The 18,395-nt window shown below is 34.6% G+C and overlaps 1 pseudogene across 1 annotated transcript; it reads left to right on the plus strand.

Annotated features, from left to right (window-relative positions):
• The first annotated feature begins 10,586 nt into the window (after nucleotides 1–10,586).
• On the plus strand, nucleotides 10,587–11,499 carry LOC713482 (proteasome subunit alpha type-3 pseudogene; annotated as a pseudogene). Its single transcript, XR_014131.5, has one exon. The product of XR_014131.5 is annotated as a proteasome subunit alpha type-3 pseudogene (transcript).
• Nucleotides 11,500–18,395: the final 6,896 nt, after the last annotated feature.

Genomic DNA, 18,395 nt, shown 5'->3' on the forward strand with positions numbered 1-18,395 from the left:
CAAAGCAATTAGAGACTGATTTTCATTTTCATTGTCTCTTTATTTCAGTGTTACAACTGTATGTGTGATAACATGTAAGACAAATGGTATATAGATTCAAGCCTTTCTCAGTCATCTAAATCCAAATAAAAATGAGCAATATATGACTGATGATCAATATTTAACAGGGCTGTTTTCTCAGAGATTTGGCGCATTATCTCATGACTTATGAAGACATAATAGCTAATATTAATATTCTAGTAATATATTAGTGTGATCAGATATTTCTTTTGATTTGTTCAAAAAATTTAACAAGTAGCCATAGAAATTATTCACGGGGATGAGTTATCCTTTTGTACCTTTCTCAATAACAAGATTTGTATCATTGTTGACAAAGTTTTCAATGTTAACCAATGGCTACATGGAGAGTATAAAGTTCAGGAAACTTTCAAATTGTTTTTAGCCATCTGAAGTATTTGTGAAGAGATTAGTATATAGTTTATTAATCTGAAATCAGTTGGTTTAATGAAGATATTGGCTCCAGATTTTGGATCAAGATTTTGAAATAAAACCAGTTACTCTCAAGGCTAATGTTCAAGACATACAAAACTCTAAGATTTTTCATATGACAAAATTATTTTGCCAAATCTCTGAAAAGGAAGTACCCTGCTGGGTAAACTAGTTACTCTCTAATAGCCAGTTCTAATAGAGCTTTAGTCTTTATGTGGTAAGCAGAGTCAAACAAAAATATTCCAAAAAGATATATCTGCACTTCCTCATGCTATCACAGTTCATGCAGACAATTATTTAGGTTGGTGCAAAAGTAATTGTGGTTTTGCCATGTGATTTTCACCTCCTTCTCCTTCTGCCATGGGATGTGCCTCTTCCCCCTTTGCCTTCCATCATGATTGTAAGTTTCCTGAGGTCTCCCCGGAAGCCAAGTAGATGCCAGCCCCATGTTTTCTGTAAAGCATGCAGAACCATGAGCCAATTAAACTCTTTTCTTTATAAATTACCCAGTCTTGGGTATTTCTTTAAAGCAATGCAAGAAAAGTGCGTTAAAAGTAATGACAAAAACGACAATTTCTATTGCAACAACCTAATAAAACATTATGAAATACAACAGCCAAAAAACCCCCACAATTTTGTCCTTTTGATTTTGAATTAGTGTTGCCACAGTTATTATGAAACTGGCACTGACACCATTAAGAAAGCTTAATTCACCAAGTCTAAGTATATGGGGGAAAATACAGTTTCACATAGTGTGAGTTAATTATAGGATTCCTAGTCTATTCTAATGGAGAATCTAGTCTATTAAATAATAAATTTAAATTAAATTAAAGCCAATTACTTTCTGCTTTAAAATACTGATTCTGAGTGAGAAGTGGAAAAAAGTAGAGACAAAGGCACATATAAGCCATCACATGTTATGAGGTATTTTAAGACCTAAAATCATACATCTGGAAATTCAAGTTATTTTAGATCTCAGTTATCTAATTCATACCTTACTTTCATGCATGGGTTTATTTTCTGTAAACACTTAATGTATTTATTCTTTTTCAATTATTCACCACTATAAGATAAGTTGTTAGGCATGAAAAAACAATTGTATGTTAGCATATTTAGTTTGTATAAACTTTATCAAATTATGAGCTGAATTAAATATCTCTACATACAGCAGTATTTGTTGCATATTAGATTTACTTAAAGCATTCTGGTTTTGATGAAATTAACCCACAGTTTAAAAAGTGAGATCAATATTACATTAGTATTCCACCTTTCAATCCACTATGTTTTACCTTTTTCTTATTTACCATTGCAGATTGAAAACATCTTTTATCTTTAATGGTTTTAAAACACATCATATATTGCTTTTGTTCAGCTATTTTAGATTATATGAGGAAAAATGCCCTCACAACTGATTGGGAACCAAGTCAATGTGAAGATAATTAGAATGACAAGTTCATTAGGAAACATGTTACTTATTAGAATGACAGATAATTGCCTTTTTTGAGGTCATTTAATTTGGAATAGATGAAACAAAAGTTTCATTCCATCACTCTGTTAAATAATTGAAGTCAGTAGATTTCTCCATTTCTACCAGCAAAATAACAAAAATTGAGAAGAATTAATGTTTTCTGTGGAATTGTCAAAAGCTAAGTCGTTCCTATCGGAGATATTGAATTATCTGACATTTTAAACAAAGCTGTAGAAAATAAATGTAACTCGATAAGAGAAACTTATACTTTAAAGAGCAAAATCAAGGTCAATGAAAACAGGGATTTTGTCCACACCTGCAACATCAAATACAGTTTCTGCCATGTAGTACCTTCTTAAAATATATTTGTTGGATAAATAAAATAATGTAAGGTAGTACCAAGGATTTCTGACATAAAAATTTTTATCATGGGACTAGTCTTAAACATACCAATTGTGTTCTTATGAAGAAGTTCTAATCAGTTAGTAATATTTACTAAATAGTTTAAGCTTCAGTGAAATTTCAGGTATTACAAAGTTGGAGTGGATTGAATAATGTCCTTCAAAGATTCACACCCCCTAAACTTTCAGAATGTGACCTTATTTGGAAATTGGTATCTTTGTAGATGTACTTAAGTAAAAGATCTCAAAATGAATCACCTGGCATTTCAGGTCTCCACCCAAATCTCATGTTGAATTCTAATCGCCATTGCTAGAAGCGGGGCCTGGTAGGAGGCATTTGGTTCATTGAGGTTATGAACCTTCATGACTTGTTGCTGTCTTTGTGATAGTGAGTTATCTCGAGATCTGGTGAAGCGATAAAAGTGACCAGATCCACACTCTCTCTTTCTTGCCTTCTCCTGCTTTTGCCATGTGATGTGCCTGCTCCCCCTTTGCCTCCCACCATGATTGCAAGTTTCCTGAGGCCTGTCCAGAAGCCAAGCAGATGCCAGCACCATGCTCCCTGTAAAACTTGCAGAACCTTGAGCCAATTAAATCTCTTTTCTTTATAAATTAACTAGTCTTGGGTATTTCTTTATTGCAACACAAGAATGGCATAACACAGAGTGGACCTTAAATCCAATGACTGATGTCTTTGTAAGAAGAAAAAAAATACAGAGAGGCACAAAGGGAAAGTACGTTAAGATGAAGGTATAGATTAGAGTTATGCTGTTATAACTGAAAGGCCCATCAAGGTATCAGAAGCTGGCAGAGGCAAGGAAGAGTTCTCCTCTAGAAACTACAGAGGGAACATGACAACTGAGCCTAGATTTCTGCCTTAGAAAACTGTGAGAATTTTTCTGGCCACCAAGTTTATTTGTTGTGGTAGTTTTAGTAAAGTAATATAGATCTAGAAAGCTAGAAAGTGCATTATTCTCATCCTTAAAATAACAATAATGTATAGATTGTTCTACAATTACAACTTCTATTAAATCCATCAAGTCACTGAGGTTGCAAAACATCGAACTTACGCAAAATCTAAGCAAAGATGAGTGACATCAAGGAGAGACAGGAGGCAAACACTTGATTCTTTGGGGCAAACAACAAGCAGGTGCCCATGGGAACAGTACCCCCAAGGGGAATTCACGGGGACTTTCAAACTCTTAGTGAACTAATCAAGTGGTTATGAGAAAGATCTGGGGGAGACCAGAAAAAGTCTGCCTCATGTTGTTCAGATGTGAGTGCTGGGGTAGGGGCATGAGCAGCAACCTCAGTGAGAAAGACATCTAGCCTCTCCTAGATACGTGTTTCTCCTTTATCTCCAATTAAAGGTTTAAACTGATGAGAAAATAGCAAATCTAGTCAACGTTAGTGAAACAGGCTAAGAAACAACTGGATTTCAGAGAAAAAGAAGGAGAGGAAAATGTCCTGATCCGAAACCATTAGAAGATCCATACAGAATTCTTAGTGAGGGACAGGATAAATAAGAAGTGCTCTCCCCCAGACACAAGAGCACAGTTCACACCTAAGATGGACAATAAACTAGAAAAACAAAATTTGACTTTCCCACCTCAATGCACCACCACCACCACCATCAGGCCCACAAATTCAATAATAAGCAATCTGCTACTGGGGAGGGGGGCAAAAGAGCATGGAACAATAAACTCTTTAGAAAGTTATTTATGCTGAAGGTAGGGCACACATTGTGAAAAAGACTCTGGGAAATCATCCTCCATTCTAAGCACAAGGTGACTCTAGAGGAAGGTGAAGCCTGTGGGGAATTGGTAACAATCACAGAAACAACAAATCCCAGACTCAGCTCAACTGGCTGGATTGATTCAATTACTCACAGCACAGGTCTACCACAAAACAGATGTGGCCCCAGAAATAGATAGTTACTATTTATCTCAGTTTTCACTGCTTTACAGAAGACGTCAACTTTCAACAACAACAAAAAAGGAGACACCTAAATAAGGAAGAATAAGCAACACATGTTCCAGAGACAGAGTCAGTCTCAGCTCCCATCCAGAAGTTAGAATTATCAGGTTGGGAATATAAAGTACCTATTACTAATATGTTAACTACTTTAATATAAAGGTGAACAACATGCATAGATAATTTTTGCAGACAGATGGAGATTATAAGGAAAAATAAAATTTATAGAAATGAGAAGCATGATAACAAAGAAGAATGCCTTCAACAGGCTCAGCACTTTGATTCAACAAAAGCATGGATCACAGAAGAAAAAAAAATAGCATGAATTGAATTCATACTAATAAAATTTTTTCAAAGACACTGCTAAGAGAATTAAAAAATAAGCCACAGATTGGAAGAAAAATATTTACAAATAACCTATCTGGTAAAAAACTTATTTCTAAAACATACAAAGAGTGCTTATAACTCATTAATAAGAAACGACACAAATAAAAATGGGTAAGAACTTAAAGATAGCCTTCACCAAAGGAGATAAAAGAATCTCACTTGAAAAGATGTTCAACATCATTAGTCATTCAAAAAAATACAACCGAAAACAAAATGTGATATCATTACACAATTATTAGAGTGGCGAAAACAAAATAAAACAGAACAAAAACGTAAAGAGGTAATAAATATGTAGAGCAACTAGAACTCTCATATATTGCTGGTGAGAATACAAAATGATATAGTTAAATTAGACAGTTCCTTAAAAAGTTAAAAGTAGGTTTGCCATATAACCTGGCAATCCCACTCACAGATTGCCCAAGTAAAATGAAATCTTATGTTCACCCTCAAACCTGTCTGTGATTTCATATAGCAGCTTTATTCATAATCATCTGAATAAGAAACAACCAAAATTTTTCATGGTAAGGAATGAAAAAATAAGCTATCCTATCTTCATTCCATGGCATACCACTCAGTAATCATAAAAATTGAATAAATTACTGATACATTTAATAATTTGGATGAATCCGAAATGTATACAATTAATGAAGTCAACCAGACTTCACATGCTACATAGTGTATGGTTCTATGTATATGATATTCTTTCTCCCTCATTTCATGCAGGTCTTTGCTCAAATGTCACTTAATCAGCAAGGCTTACCATATCACCCAGTCTAAAAGAGCTCGCCACATTCCCATCATACACTTTTGCTTACGTATATTTTACTTTCTATGTAGCATTAATGTATAGCAAGTATTTACAGATTTACTATATATATCCCTCAGTGGAATATAAGCTCCATGAGGGTAGACACTTTTTATCCCTATTTGTCTGGAACATGTAGATGCTCCATAAATATTATTGAATAGATAAATGGTTGATACAGCAACATCAGGACATTATTGATTAGTAGCTATGTCAGTAGTAGCTTCTGCATGATCATCAAATTTGGGTTTAAATACACATCTAAGTCAGTGGTCACCACTGAGCAGACAAATCATGAAAACACAGACAAGACAGCAGAAGGCCACCATTGAACATATACCATTACTAATCAAGCAGTCACACAACTGGGTGGGGTGGGGAGTATTTATATTATGCATCTAAGCCTCGTGAGTTTTCATGGATAATCTGGAAGTACATTTCCTGTTCATCTTGTGATTATTGTTATATTTTTAAGTTATTTCTGTAAAGATGAACATATTTTTACTGTTTACCCTATCTTGTTTTTTCACATATTTACTTTATGAATATTTGCTTAAGGAAAGTATCAAAAGTATTATAATTTTACTTGATTATGTTTGCAGTATATGTGTGTATACTTGTGTGTGTTTTCTATGTTTGCAATAAGTGTATTCTTGTGTGTGTATTCTTGTGTGTGTTTGTTTTGTGTAAACAAATTTAGAGGTCATTTATCTTTGCCTTAAATAACCACTAACTGAAAACTGAGAAAGATTAGCCCAGGAGAGTCCTTTGTGGTTTGTTGTTGTTGTTGTTTGTTTGTTTTGTTTTTTGTTTTAGAGACGGAGTCTTGCTCTGTTGCCCAGGCTGGAGTGCAGTGGCACAATCTTGGCTGACTGCAAACTCCACTTCCTGGGTTCAAAGCATTCTCCTGCCTCAGCCTCCCAAGTAGCTGGGACTACAGGTGCCTGCCACCACGCCCAGATAATTTATTTATTTTTTTGTATTTTTAGTAGAGACGGGGTTTCACCATATTGGTCAGGCTGGTCTTGAACTCCTGACCTCGTGATCCTCCCGCCTTGGACTCCCAAAGTGCTGGGATTACAAGTGTGAGCCACCGTGCCTGGCTGAAAGTCCACCTAAAAAAAAAAAAGTCTATATATTGAAATGTAGATCAGTAAGCACCAGATAGGGAATGGTTGCCTCAATATGTCTTAAATAAAGTTTTTCATGATGCCTGCATGCATTTCACATGCTTTATGGAATGCACATTCCTGAATCTCTTTATTTATATATAACTTGAAACTCAAATAACAGTTAAGGTTTTCTTATTTTAATAAACTACGAAATGAAAATAAGTTGTAGAATGAAGAGATTTCATCTTTTGATCTATTTTATCAGAGAACCTTCAAAACACTTACCAAAGGGATTTTATAACAGTCAGTTGTATAAATGGGACAACAATTAGACAAAAAGCCTTCATAAAATTATAATGGTCTTAAAATGAATCAATTGGTAATCAAAAGGAGCACAAACACTTAGTAAACAAAATTAATAATGGCCTAAAGATTTAATCACTTCAACGTGTTGGAATTGCATAAAAGGAATTATCCCAGCCAGGTGGAAATATCTCTATTCCCTTTGAGACTATCTGGATTAAAACACATTTTACTTCAATTTGATAATGCCTAATTTTAGTAATTAACAAATCTGACTCTTGGGAATGTTTTTCTTCCATCTAACTTAAATAGAGTAAGCTAATAAGTAATTAGCTCATCTAAATGCCTTGTAAGGTGTAATCCCTAAGTTCCATCTAGATGTCTAGATTCTCTTTGTTCTGTTTGCATCACTAATTGTTTCACTTTAAGCCTTTTTTTTTTTTTTTCCAGAGTCTCACTCTGTTCCCTAGGCTTGAGGGCAATGGTGTGCTCTTGGCTCACTGCAACCTCCACCTCCTGTGTTCAAGCAATTTTCCTGCTTCAGTCTCCCTAGTAGCTGGGACTACAGGCACGTACCAGGACACCCGGCTAATTTTCGTATATTTAGTAGAGACAGGGTTTCACCATGTTGGCCAGGCTGGTCTCAAACTCCTGACCTCAGGTAATCCGCCCACCTCGGCCTCACAAAGTGCTGGGACACCTTAAGCTATTTTTAATTTTATGAAACATTTTCCAGTTAAAAACAGGTAAGTAAACATGAGTAAATGCTTCATTTAATATTATTGTTCTTGTCTGTGGAAGAATAACTTCTAACTCTTCAGAAGACAACATTTCCTTCTTTGGTGTTTTAATTAACAAACTGTACAATTCTAGTTTTATGTAGTAATTCCTCGTTTATTTTATGTCTCAGAATTTCATTTTCTAAATGACTTCCATAGCAATCCTCCAAATTCAGTACCTGGCTCAGTTCTTAAGTTATGGGATACATAAAAAGTTAACTTGATATTTCTGTCTTAGGTCTATCCTCCTATCTTCCAACTTTCATAGGAATCTTTCATAAGAATTGGTGATTCCATTTACTTTCTCTACAAGCTTTTGCTCATGGTTTGATTTTTCCATGCAGTTTGGCCACATAATTTGCAGGGCTTAGTGCAAAATGAACATTTGAGGTCCTTGTTCAAAATCAGAGGTGGGGAGAAGTGTGTTTGGTACCAAGATGCAAAGTTTTTCCCCTTTTTAAAAGTCCTTTTTCTGACTACTCATGGTATTTGCTATTCTGACATTGTTTTCAGCAAAGAAAAATTAAAAATTTAAATTGTTAGTACGAGTTTTTCCATTCCATTCATTTTTATATGCAATGCTAGCTTTAAATGCAAATAGAGCAGTTAACTTGTATGAAGAATCATCCAGTTATACAATTTGTATTTCATAGTTTGTCTTCAAACATGCTGCTTGTGCTCCAGCAGACCAGAACTAACAAATACAAGTCAGACTCAAGAGATTGAAAGGAGAGAGGATCCCTCAGGCATGGAATCCATCCAGGAAGGGCTCCATCGACACAGGGATACTCAGTAAGCATGAGGATACTTGCCGGACTACGGCAGACCTTCACAGTTACCTAGGCACCTTGCCTAGAACCCAGTACTTGGGACTCCAGCTTACTCAAACTCAATAGCTGCCAGGCTCCCCCTGGTGCCAGCCTCTGCATACACATGCTTCACAGCCTGGCATTTCTCCTTTCCATTTGCTGGCACCACAATCTATGGCAGTAGACCTGTGAACACCGAATGCCTTTAAACTTCCACATCTGGATTCACCAGGTAGCTGGGTCACAAGCCACAAGAGAATTGTGCCCACAAAGATGGACCAGGCTATTGCCAATCATGCTGCTACTGCCAGATCCTACCTGAGATGTGCCAGAGTGCACAGCCTGATCCCAACACTACCTGTGATTACATGTAAAATCCCACAAGGGCAGAGGTTGACAGCAGAATGATGGCCTCCTTTAAAACTTATCTGGTGATTGCCTGGAATACAGGACCCAGAAGAACCCAGGCAGTAGGAAAATGAATGATTGAATCATTCAGGGGTAGCTAAGAGCCAGCAGGAGGCAGGACCTTATGTAAGTCCAGTTTCCAAACCCCTGGCATATGTTTGTTGTTACATCACATTCTGCATACAAATCACAAGTTCAAAGATAAAAATATTAATAATATCAAGAGGGCAATAGCAAAGCATTAAACCAATGTGGGGAACTTCTAAGAATGGAGCCTAATTTAGTTGCACAGTTCCTGTGCCCATGAAGCTGGTCCTGTTCTCATTAACTATACTCAATATTTTTTGATGTGTAAAAAATGTATTTAACATAATCACTCCAGCAGGTGCCATCCATTCCATCACATCTGAAAACTCAAGCTTATTAAAAATGTAGCAACACTCTTCATTTCCTCAAACTTTACTATTCCTTAACCTAATCCACCATGATTTCAGGTCTACAAAACAACTCTTTTTAGGAAAACAATAATCTTGATATCACAAATTCATTGACAATTTTTCAATTACCTTACAGTATTTTTCAGCAACTTTTATAATTGTTGACTTCTCCTTTGGCAACCTGTTCTTTTTCTATGGCAATGTATTTCTAGGTTTCTTCCTACAAATTTGAGCTCTCATCCCCATATCCTTTTGCTGCCCTGACATATATTATCCAGCCTTTTAATGCTCAGTTTCCTAAATATTTGGTCCAAGGCCCTAATACCTTTTTAGCAAACTTCCTGTTTTAAAGCAATTTTCATCCTTGGCCATGTTTTTTGATAACTCCCAGATTTACATTTTTATCCCAGATGTCACCTCAGAACTTTAATACTGCAAGATACTTGCAAGATGACTCATGGTTAGCATACATAAAACAGATATCAAGATCTCCTTGAGTCCTTCTTCATTGTTCCCTCTCCCACTGAATTACATCACCCTCCATTTTCTAAATGCATTTGCTAAAGAAACCACATAGTCATACCAGATATCTCCACTTTACTTGTGCACCTCATTCAATCCTATAACAAATGATCTCACTTTAATTCCTGAATAACTCCCTACATTTGTAGCTTGTTTCCTATAGTCATCTTTGCTATAGCCTGAATGCCTGTGTCTCCCCCACATTCATATGTTAAAATCCTCATCCCCAGGTAGTATTAGAAAGTGGGGCCTGTGGAAGGAAGGTGATCAGGTCAGGAGAACAGAGCCCTCATGAATGGGATTAGAGCCCTTATAAGAGGCCTCAGAAAGCTGCCTTTCCCTTTCTACTGTGTGAGGACATAGTGATAAGACACCCTCTATGAACCAGAAAGTGAGTCCTCAGCACAAACAGAATCTGCCAGCATCTTGATTATGGACTTGCCAGCCTCCAGAACTGTGAGAAATAAATTCCTATTGTTTCTAAGCTACCAAATTTATGGTATTTTGTTATACCAGCCTGAATGGACTAAGACAATCTTTAATACTGTTACTCTAGTCTAAACAACACTTATTTCTCATCTGGATGACTGCAATGGTTTTCTAATTCTTTCCCATTCTTTATTTTGTTCTCCAACATTGCAACCAAAGTCTTCACTGAAAATATAAAATTAGCTGGAATCCTTACGCATCCCGTTGGGTTTAGCAGGATGAGCTCAATCGGCACCGGGTATGACCTGTCAGTCTCTACATTCTCTCCCGATGGAAGAGTTTTTCAAGTTGAACATGCTATGAGGGCTGTGGAAAATAGCAGTATAGCTATTGGAATCAGATGCAAAGATGGTGTTGTCTTTGGGGTAGAAAAATTAGTCCTTTCTAAACTTTATGAAGAAGGTTCCAACAAATGACTTTTTAATGTTGATCGGCATGTTGGAATGGAAGTAGCAGGTTTGCTGGCAGATGCTCGTTCTTTAGCAGACATAGCAAGAGAAGAAGCTTCCAATTTTAGATCTAACTTTGGCTACAACATTCCACTAAAACATCTTGCAGACAGAGCGGCCATGTATGTACATGCATATACACTCTACAGTGCTGTTAGACCTTTTGGCTGCAGTTTCATATTAGGTTCTTACAGTGTGAATGACGGTGCGCAACTCTACATGATTGACCCATCAGGTGTTTCATACGATTATTGGGGCTGTGCCACGGCAAAGCCAGGCAAGCTGCAAAGACGGAAATAGAGAAGCTTCAGATGAAAGAAATGACCTGCCGTGATATTGTTAAAGAAGTTGCAAAAATAATTTACATAGTACATGATGAAGTTAAGGATAAAGCTTTTGAACTAGAACTCAGCTGGGTTGGTGAATTAACTAATGGAAGACATGAAATTGTTCCAAAAGATATAAGGGAAGAAGCAGAGAAATATGCTAAGGAATCTCTGAAGGAAGAAGATGAATCAGATGATGATAATATGTAACATTTACTCCAGCATCTATTGTATTTTAAGTTTCTACTCCAGTCCAATGTAACTATTTAGCCCTGGATTATACATACTGTTCAATTTTCATTAAATTTTTGTCTTATTAAAAAAAAGAAGAAAATATAAAATTAGTTATATTTGTTCTCTCCTTAAAGACTTTCATTGTCTTTTTTTTCTGATTCCAGTACACATGAGAACTGAATATACCTTGAACACTAGTGTGGTAGACAGAATAAAAACTACCAAAGATATACATGTCCCAATCCCTGGAACTTGTGGATATGTTACTTTAACATGGAAAAAAGAATTTTGCAGAAGCAATTAGCTTAAAGACCTTTAGATGGGGAAATTATGCTGAATTATGCAGACAGGCCAAACGTAATCACAGGGTCCTTAAAACAGACAGAGCAGGAGATATGAAAATGAAAGCAGAGAATTAGAATGTGCAGTAGGATAAAGACTCTACCAGCCATTGCTGGCTTTGAAGATGGAGGAACGCAACCATGAGCCAAGGGATAGGGTTCACCTCTAGAAGTTGGAAAAGGCAAGAAAATGTATAGACCCTAGAGCCTCCACAGGGAACAGAGCCCTACCAAAACCTTGATTTTGGCAAAGGAGACCCATTCCAGAACTGAAACTTAATAAATGTTGTTTTAAGCCACTATTTGTTGTAACTGCAATAGAAAACTTATGAACTGAGGAAGAAAGAAGTATACTGCATCCACACTTTAATTAGGTTCTTATATTTTTTAAGCAGATTACTCTTTTTCTTTCTTTACATGTAATTTCATCAGGTTGTAATAAAAATGTGTTACATAAAACGAAAATCTTGGTTTGTCTGGCATTAAACAAAGGGACAAACAAAAGTTTTTAAAAGTGACTCATGTTTCCCATTAGAGCTCTTTTGACTAATCCTACTATTTTTTTCCTTTAGAAAAAAAGTGTTCAATTGATCAAAGGCATATGATATTAGGCCATTTTGCTTTTAAATTATGGTGCTGCAAACCCATAAAGTAATGGGTCATATCTATTTCACAATCAGGTAGCATGGGCGGAATTACACAGACTGCAGGAAAAAAAAAAAAAAAAAAACAGATAGGAAATGCTAGTGAAGATATGCTAAAATATTCTTAATAATGTAAGTTTTTAAATATAATCACTGCTGATTAATTTTCTACATCTGGATTTTAGAACATAATGCCAATATAATCTCCCACTCCACTTTGCGTAAACATAACGAGGTATGAAATAATAATTTGCTTAATTTCCATATAAGTAAATCATAATGGCCTTATTAAAAATGATAGTTAATGGATAATCTAATTATTCAGCCTGGTGCGAAAGTAATTACAGTTTTTGTTATTACTTTTAAAGTTATTAATTTTACTTCAAGTTGTTTTCTAATCTGTAGCTAAGACTGAGCACTGTCCCTGTAGCAATACTGAACAGCATGAAAGAAGTTAGAAACACTTCTTCTAAATAAATATGAAAATAAAAGTACAAATTCTCACTGGGTTTACCCATGACTGTCCTCATCACATATTTATTAGTAGACTCCTAATTTATATACTTGTTAACAAATTATCTCTGCCATCAACATTAACCTGGCCTCTTTTGCACCTGAAATGACTGAAATCATGAAACAATAATTTTTCTTTTCACATCTAGGGCCTTGTTAGGCTAACTCTCTTCTCTGATAAAACTATTATACTATATCATGCATACAAAAATTGTCTTAATATAGAAAATTACTGTGGAGCACATCGTGTCTTTGCTATTAGCCTTTGTTACAGGAATTTGTACATTTATACAAATCATTTCTTAGGATTGGGCCATGGAAGCCTTGATGTATTCGGCTCAGCTACTGACAGGTGTTTACGTACATCTCTTTTTTTTTTTTTTTTTTTTTTTTTGAGACGGAGTCTCGCTCTGTCGCCCAAGCTGGAGTGCAGTGGCCGGATCTCAGCTCACTGCAAGCTCCGCCGCCCAAGTTTACGCCATTCTCCTGCCTCAGCCTCCCGAGTAGCTGGGACTACAGGCGCCTGCCACCTCGCCCGGCTAGTTTTTTTTTTTTTTGTATTTTTTAGTAGAGACGGGGTTTCACCGTGTTAGCCAGGATGGTCTTGATCTCCTGACCTCGTGATCCGCCCGTCTCGGCCTCCCAAAGTGCTGGGATTACAGGCTTGAGCCACCGCGCCCGGCCCGTACATCTCTTTAGAGTAAGAGTGAAAAAAAAGTGTTGCCACCTGGAATTTTGTGATGACTATGGCCTGTTATGTAGAATTGTTTAAGAGGCTCTCCTCACTGTCTCATGAAGTTTCGGTGTTAAAGTTCAATGAATACTAACTGCAAAGTGAATAGCAGATAATAAACATTGATAATCCTTACTTTCCACTTTTAAACTTTCCTTGCTGCCTTTATTTCAGATACTTATTTTCCTCTTCTGAACTTGTATTGCATGTTTTTCTTCCTTTATGTAAACTTTCATACTCTATAGTTTCTTAGGATTATTTGTAAATATCTCATTATTTTCTTCTCACAAGATTTTAAAGTATTGTTCTACTGATATATTCATGTTGGTTTCACACTAAAGACCAGATCAATAGTAAAATGTATTTATTTTGGGAATGCATATCTAAAGATATTTAAGAAAGCACAAAGCATATTGATAATTGTATGTAATTATATTATCTACCTAATTATCCTCATTATCGTTCCCCAGTTATCTTTGCATTTTCCTATTTGTTAGCTTCCCCATCAGGTAAGTTATATAGTCATGAATGTCCTATTTATAAAAATCTCTTCTAAACCTGTTTCTCTTCTTTATTACCATTTTCACTATGATTAAATGCTAATAAGCAACTTTTCAGGTACCCAAAATAACCTTGCAAGTGATCTTCCAGAGTTTTCTCTCAAGTCATATATTTTCTTTCCTGAGTTAAGTTGTTAAAATATTGATCCTATCATTGACTCTAATGTTAGACAAACAAACAAAAAAATCATTAGAATATCACAAAATGCCCTTGACCATCTGACTGCAACCTCCCTTTCTAACTTTATCTCTCAAAATTCCATACCCGTACTTAGGCACACCAAATGATAAGCTCAATTCTACTAACATAAATAATTGTCATACTACAATGACTGCATTTGAAGTTGCCATTTCTTGGAATGCCTGTAGCTGAACTGCTGCACCAGGTGAATTTGCTTCAGTCTTGAAGATCCTCATCAGCTATCCCTTCTTTCAAAGGATTTGTCACCTCACACACCCTAATAACACAAATAGATTAAGTCATTGCTCAAATATTAATACAATCTCCCTAGAAAAGCCTCTTGTGAATTACCTATGATTATACCTCTATTCTCTATTCCATTACCTAAATGATATACTGATACATCTTTCCCAAATTGTCTTCATGAGACTACAAGCTCTAAGAGAGCAAGGACTTTGTCTTTATCATTTCCTCATTCCCATGTATTAGAGTAGTACTGACCATGTATCACGCCCCCAATATTATTTCTTTTTCTTACAAGTATGAATAGTGGTATACTGTGTAAACTTTGACAACCTGAACATTTAATGTCATGGAAAATATCCTATACAGTTATCTTTTAGATTGATTATTAGAATACTATAATGTATTAGGTTTCATTATCATTTGTTATTGTATTGTTTATGAACACTGATGCATCAAAAATGTTTTTTCTCAGTAGCAAATATTGAGTTTTCTATTAATTTTATATCATAATTAGTTATGTATTCTGAAATGATGTATCATGTTGCTTATATATCTCTAATGATCATTTTTAATTCTGTATTTGGTACTCATTGTTCACTTATTTCTCTCATAATCGCATCAAATATTAAAAAAATATTATTTTCAATAAAATGTATTATATTTCTTATTTGGAAAAAACAATGTATATCCTCTGGAATATTAAGGAACTGTATTATAATCTGAATGAAAAATAACTTAGTAATGCTATTAGGGGAGCTACAATTGCCATACTAGACTTTATTATAATTTATTTCTGAATATTGTTTGAGAAGAATCTTACACATATTTAATATTACAAAATTGAATCAATGTTTAGCATGTTACTATGTCAGAAAACTACTGAATACTTATATTATATATAAGTGTATGTGTGTGTGTGTGTGTGTGTGTGTATATATATAGCTTTAAATATAGTGAATTTGTACATTTTGGAGTTGTTATCTGGAACTTTCTGCCAAATATCTGAGATCACAGGGCTTCAGAAGAAAATCAAACCTGTGGATGGGAGTGAGGTGTATCTTGCTCTCTCTGTATATATTATAGATGATACATATGAATATATATTTTATTTGTATATGCACTTTCAAGTAAGAAGATTAACTCATGATCTCATATCTGGAGAGCTGATTCTTATCTGCTTCCAAGAATCTGAGCACATGGGCAAGAAATCTTTCTGATTTCTTAATCATAAATAAAACATACATCATTTTCTTTCAAGCATACTGTGTAGCGTGCTAGCATTTCCTCCTTGTCAAGCCTGTCAAGTATGGGACCTTATCTCACAATTGATATATATTTTAAATTGCCTGACTTGCTTGCAACTATGGACTAACCCATACATTCTATCAGATACAAAAAATTACAGTGAAACAACACTAAAAACTAGTTTTATTGGCTTTCCCTGCAATTACATGTTCATTCTTTGTATTCTGAGATTTAACTGTATTTGAACTTGCTTTGTAATAAATGTTTTCAGTAAGATGAAGTAGCAAAATCCATTATGCTTCTCCATAGACTCATAATATTAGTATGTTCAAATATAGAATATTCAAGTTTTACATTAAAAGATGTCTGTTTTTTTTTCTGTTAAATCCACGCTGTTTGTGTGTCAGCAGCACACAGACTGCAAGGATTTAACAACAACAACAAAAATCAAATAACAAAACTTAGTGCTAAATATTTGTGGTTACCAAATTATTTTATTGAATACCAGATGTGTCTATGTGAAATGTAGTAAAATTTTTCAAAAGTAAAACTAAAACATAGAAAGTATAATTAATACTTCAGCAATTATATTTGTTTTAATCCAATGTCCAAAATATGTTTTTTATTGTTATTTCATTGAAGTAAAAAAAGACTTTGTCTATGACAGGTGTGACATTTCAAAATTTACTAGAACTACTCAATAAAATTCCATGTTTAAAATTACTTTTCTCAAGATTTTAAATGTTAGAAAGATTAATACTCTCTATGTGATTATATACATGACATAAATCAAATGATTTTTTAAAAATAGTTTTTTCAGTTTTTTTCTGTAAAAGTTTTATTGTTCTCTCCCTTTCTTAGTATTACATATTTATGTTATTGTTACAACATTCTTAAGAAAAATGTGTTCACAATTTGTAGTCTCTAATTTCTAGCCTAAAAATGGGAAAAACCCTTCTGCTGAAATTTTTTTCTGAATTTTCGTTAATGTGTCTAATGCTTACATAGTTTTAAAGGAAAGGACTATTGTTACTGTTTTATGCACACCTCTGAGTGTGTATACTTCTAAGATATGAGAACCCTCGTCTCAGTAAGATATGTGGTTTCGTTAAAACTCTTGAAGGATTTCTCCAATAAGTTCTTCATGTTAGTTTAAAAGCACAGGTGAAAATGAAGATTGACTCATTTTCTAGTAGTGAACCTCAGCAGTTTATTTTATCCTAACATGCCATCATTTATTTAATATTTACACAAAATATCTGAGCTTTCGTTAAATATTTGTCATTGACACAGATCTCTAATCCTTAAGTTTTGTGTTAACACTTCAACATTTGTAGTGAAAAGATCAAACTCCAACGTAAATGTTATAATAAACCAACCATTATAGTTAGGCAACCATGAAAGCGGAAATTATAGGCCCCCATTTTGCAGCATTTCTAATTACACTTTGAAGAGGCAACTACTTATAATTATTTCTGGATTTTGTCTTTATGTGTTTTTCCCAAACTCTTAATAATATAAAAAACCCTCTCTTTTATATAGTTTGATGACTAAATTAATTTATATTATTTGTTTCTTTAACACAAAATAATTAACCTATTTATTCTTCATTTTACTTCTCCTAACTTTCTTCCTTACCTGATTAGGAGTTTTATTAACATTTTTGGTTTCTATCTTGTGACATTTATAACTTTAAAAAATGTATTCTAATCTTTTCTTCTTCTTCTGTTCAGTTTGAACAATATTTTCTTACTATGCAAAGTTAAGATATAACTTCATGTACCCTTCCATTTATCTCTCCTATTGGTATAAATTACTTTACATTGCCCCATTTGGGAGTGGCTAACTAGCTTGAGGTCAGTTTGATCATGTTCTGGAAATAAAACATGTATGTGCCAACTAGAATCTACTCCTCCAGTTATCGTTATATTTTATTGAGTAACATGTATTAAGTTATTTCTAATTTAAAATACCTAGAGGAAATTCTATGCTGAGTACAGGGTAACATTGTTATTACATAGGGTCTATGAGTTTGTCATATAATCTGAAAAAAAGGAAACAAGTATTATATATAGGAATTACTATGCATAATTTGCTGCATAATCAAGAAGTGAGACTTCAATCGTGATTCATTTGTTGCTATATGAAGAATGTTCTGAAAGTCACAATCGATCAAATATATTCTCTGTTTTGCTCTCTCTCTATCATTCTTTATGCCTCTTTCTCTCCCCTTGCCCCCACCATTTCCTTTGCTTTTACAAATTTTATCATGTGGAGCAACTCTCTTAAACATTTTTATTAAATAATTGCACCCTTTTGCCCCTGCACTCTGTGCCATTCTTTGCTCTTGCTGACAGTGAAGGCAGAGATTGTCTCTGGCTCTATAATTCTATCCTTTCTAGTTAACTATAATTTCAATTGTATTTTAGAAAAGAGGGCACTCAAATGTTCACCTAATTCTGTATCTTTAACAGCTGGTAAGCTATTAAGTGTTTTCCCAGTTCGTATAAATATAAAAATCAACAAATACATCTTACAAA

Source organism: Macaca mulatta, chromosome 1, assembly GCF_049350105.2.
Source record: "Macaca mulatta isolate MMU2019108-1 chromosome 1, T2T-MMU8v2.0, whole genome shotgun sequence".
In the NCBI taxonomy this organism is placed as follows: Eukaryota; Metazoa; Chordata; class Mammalia; order Primates; family Cercopithecidae; genus Macaca; species Macaca mulatta.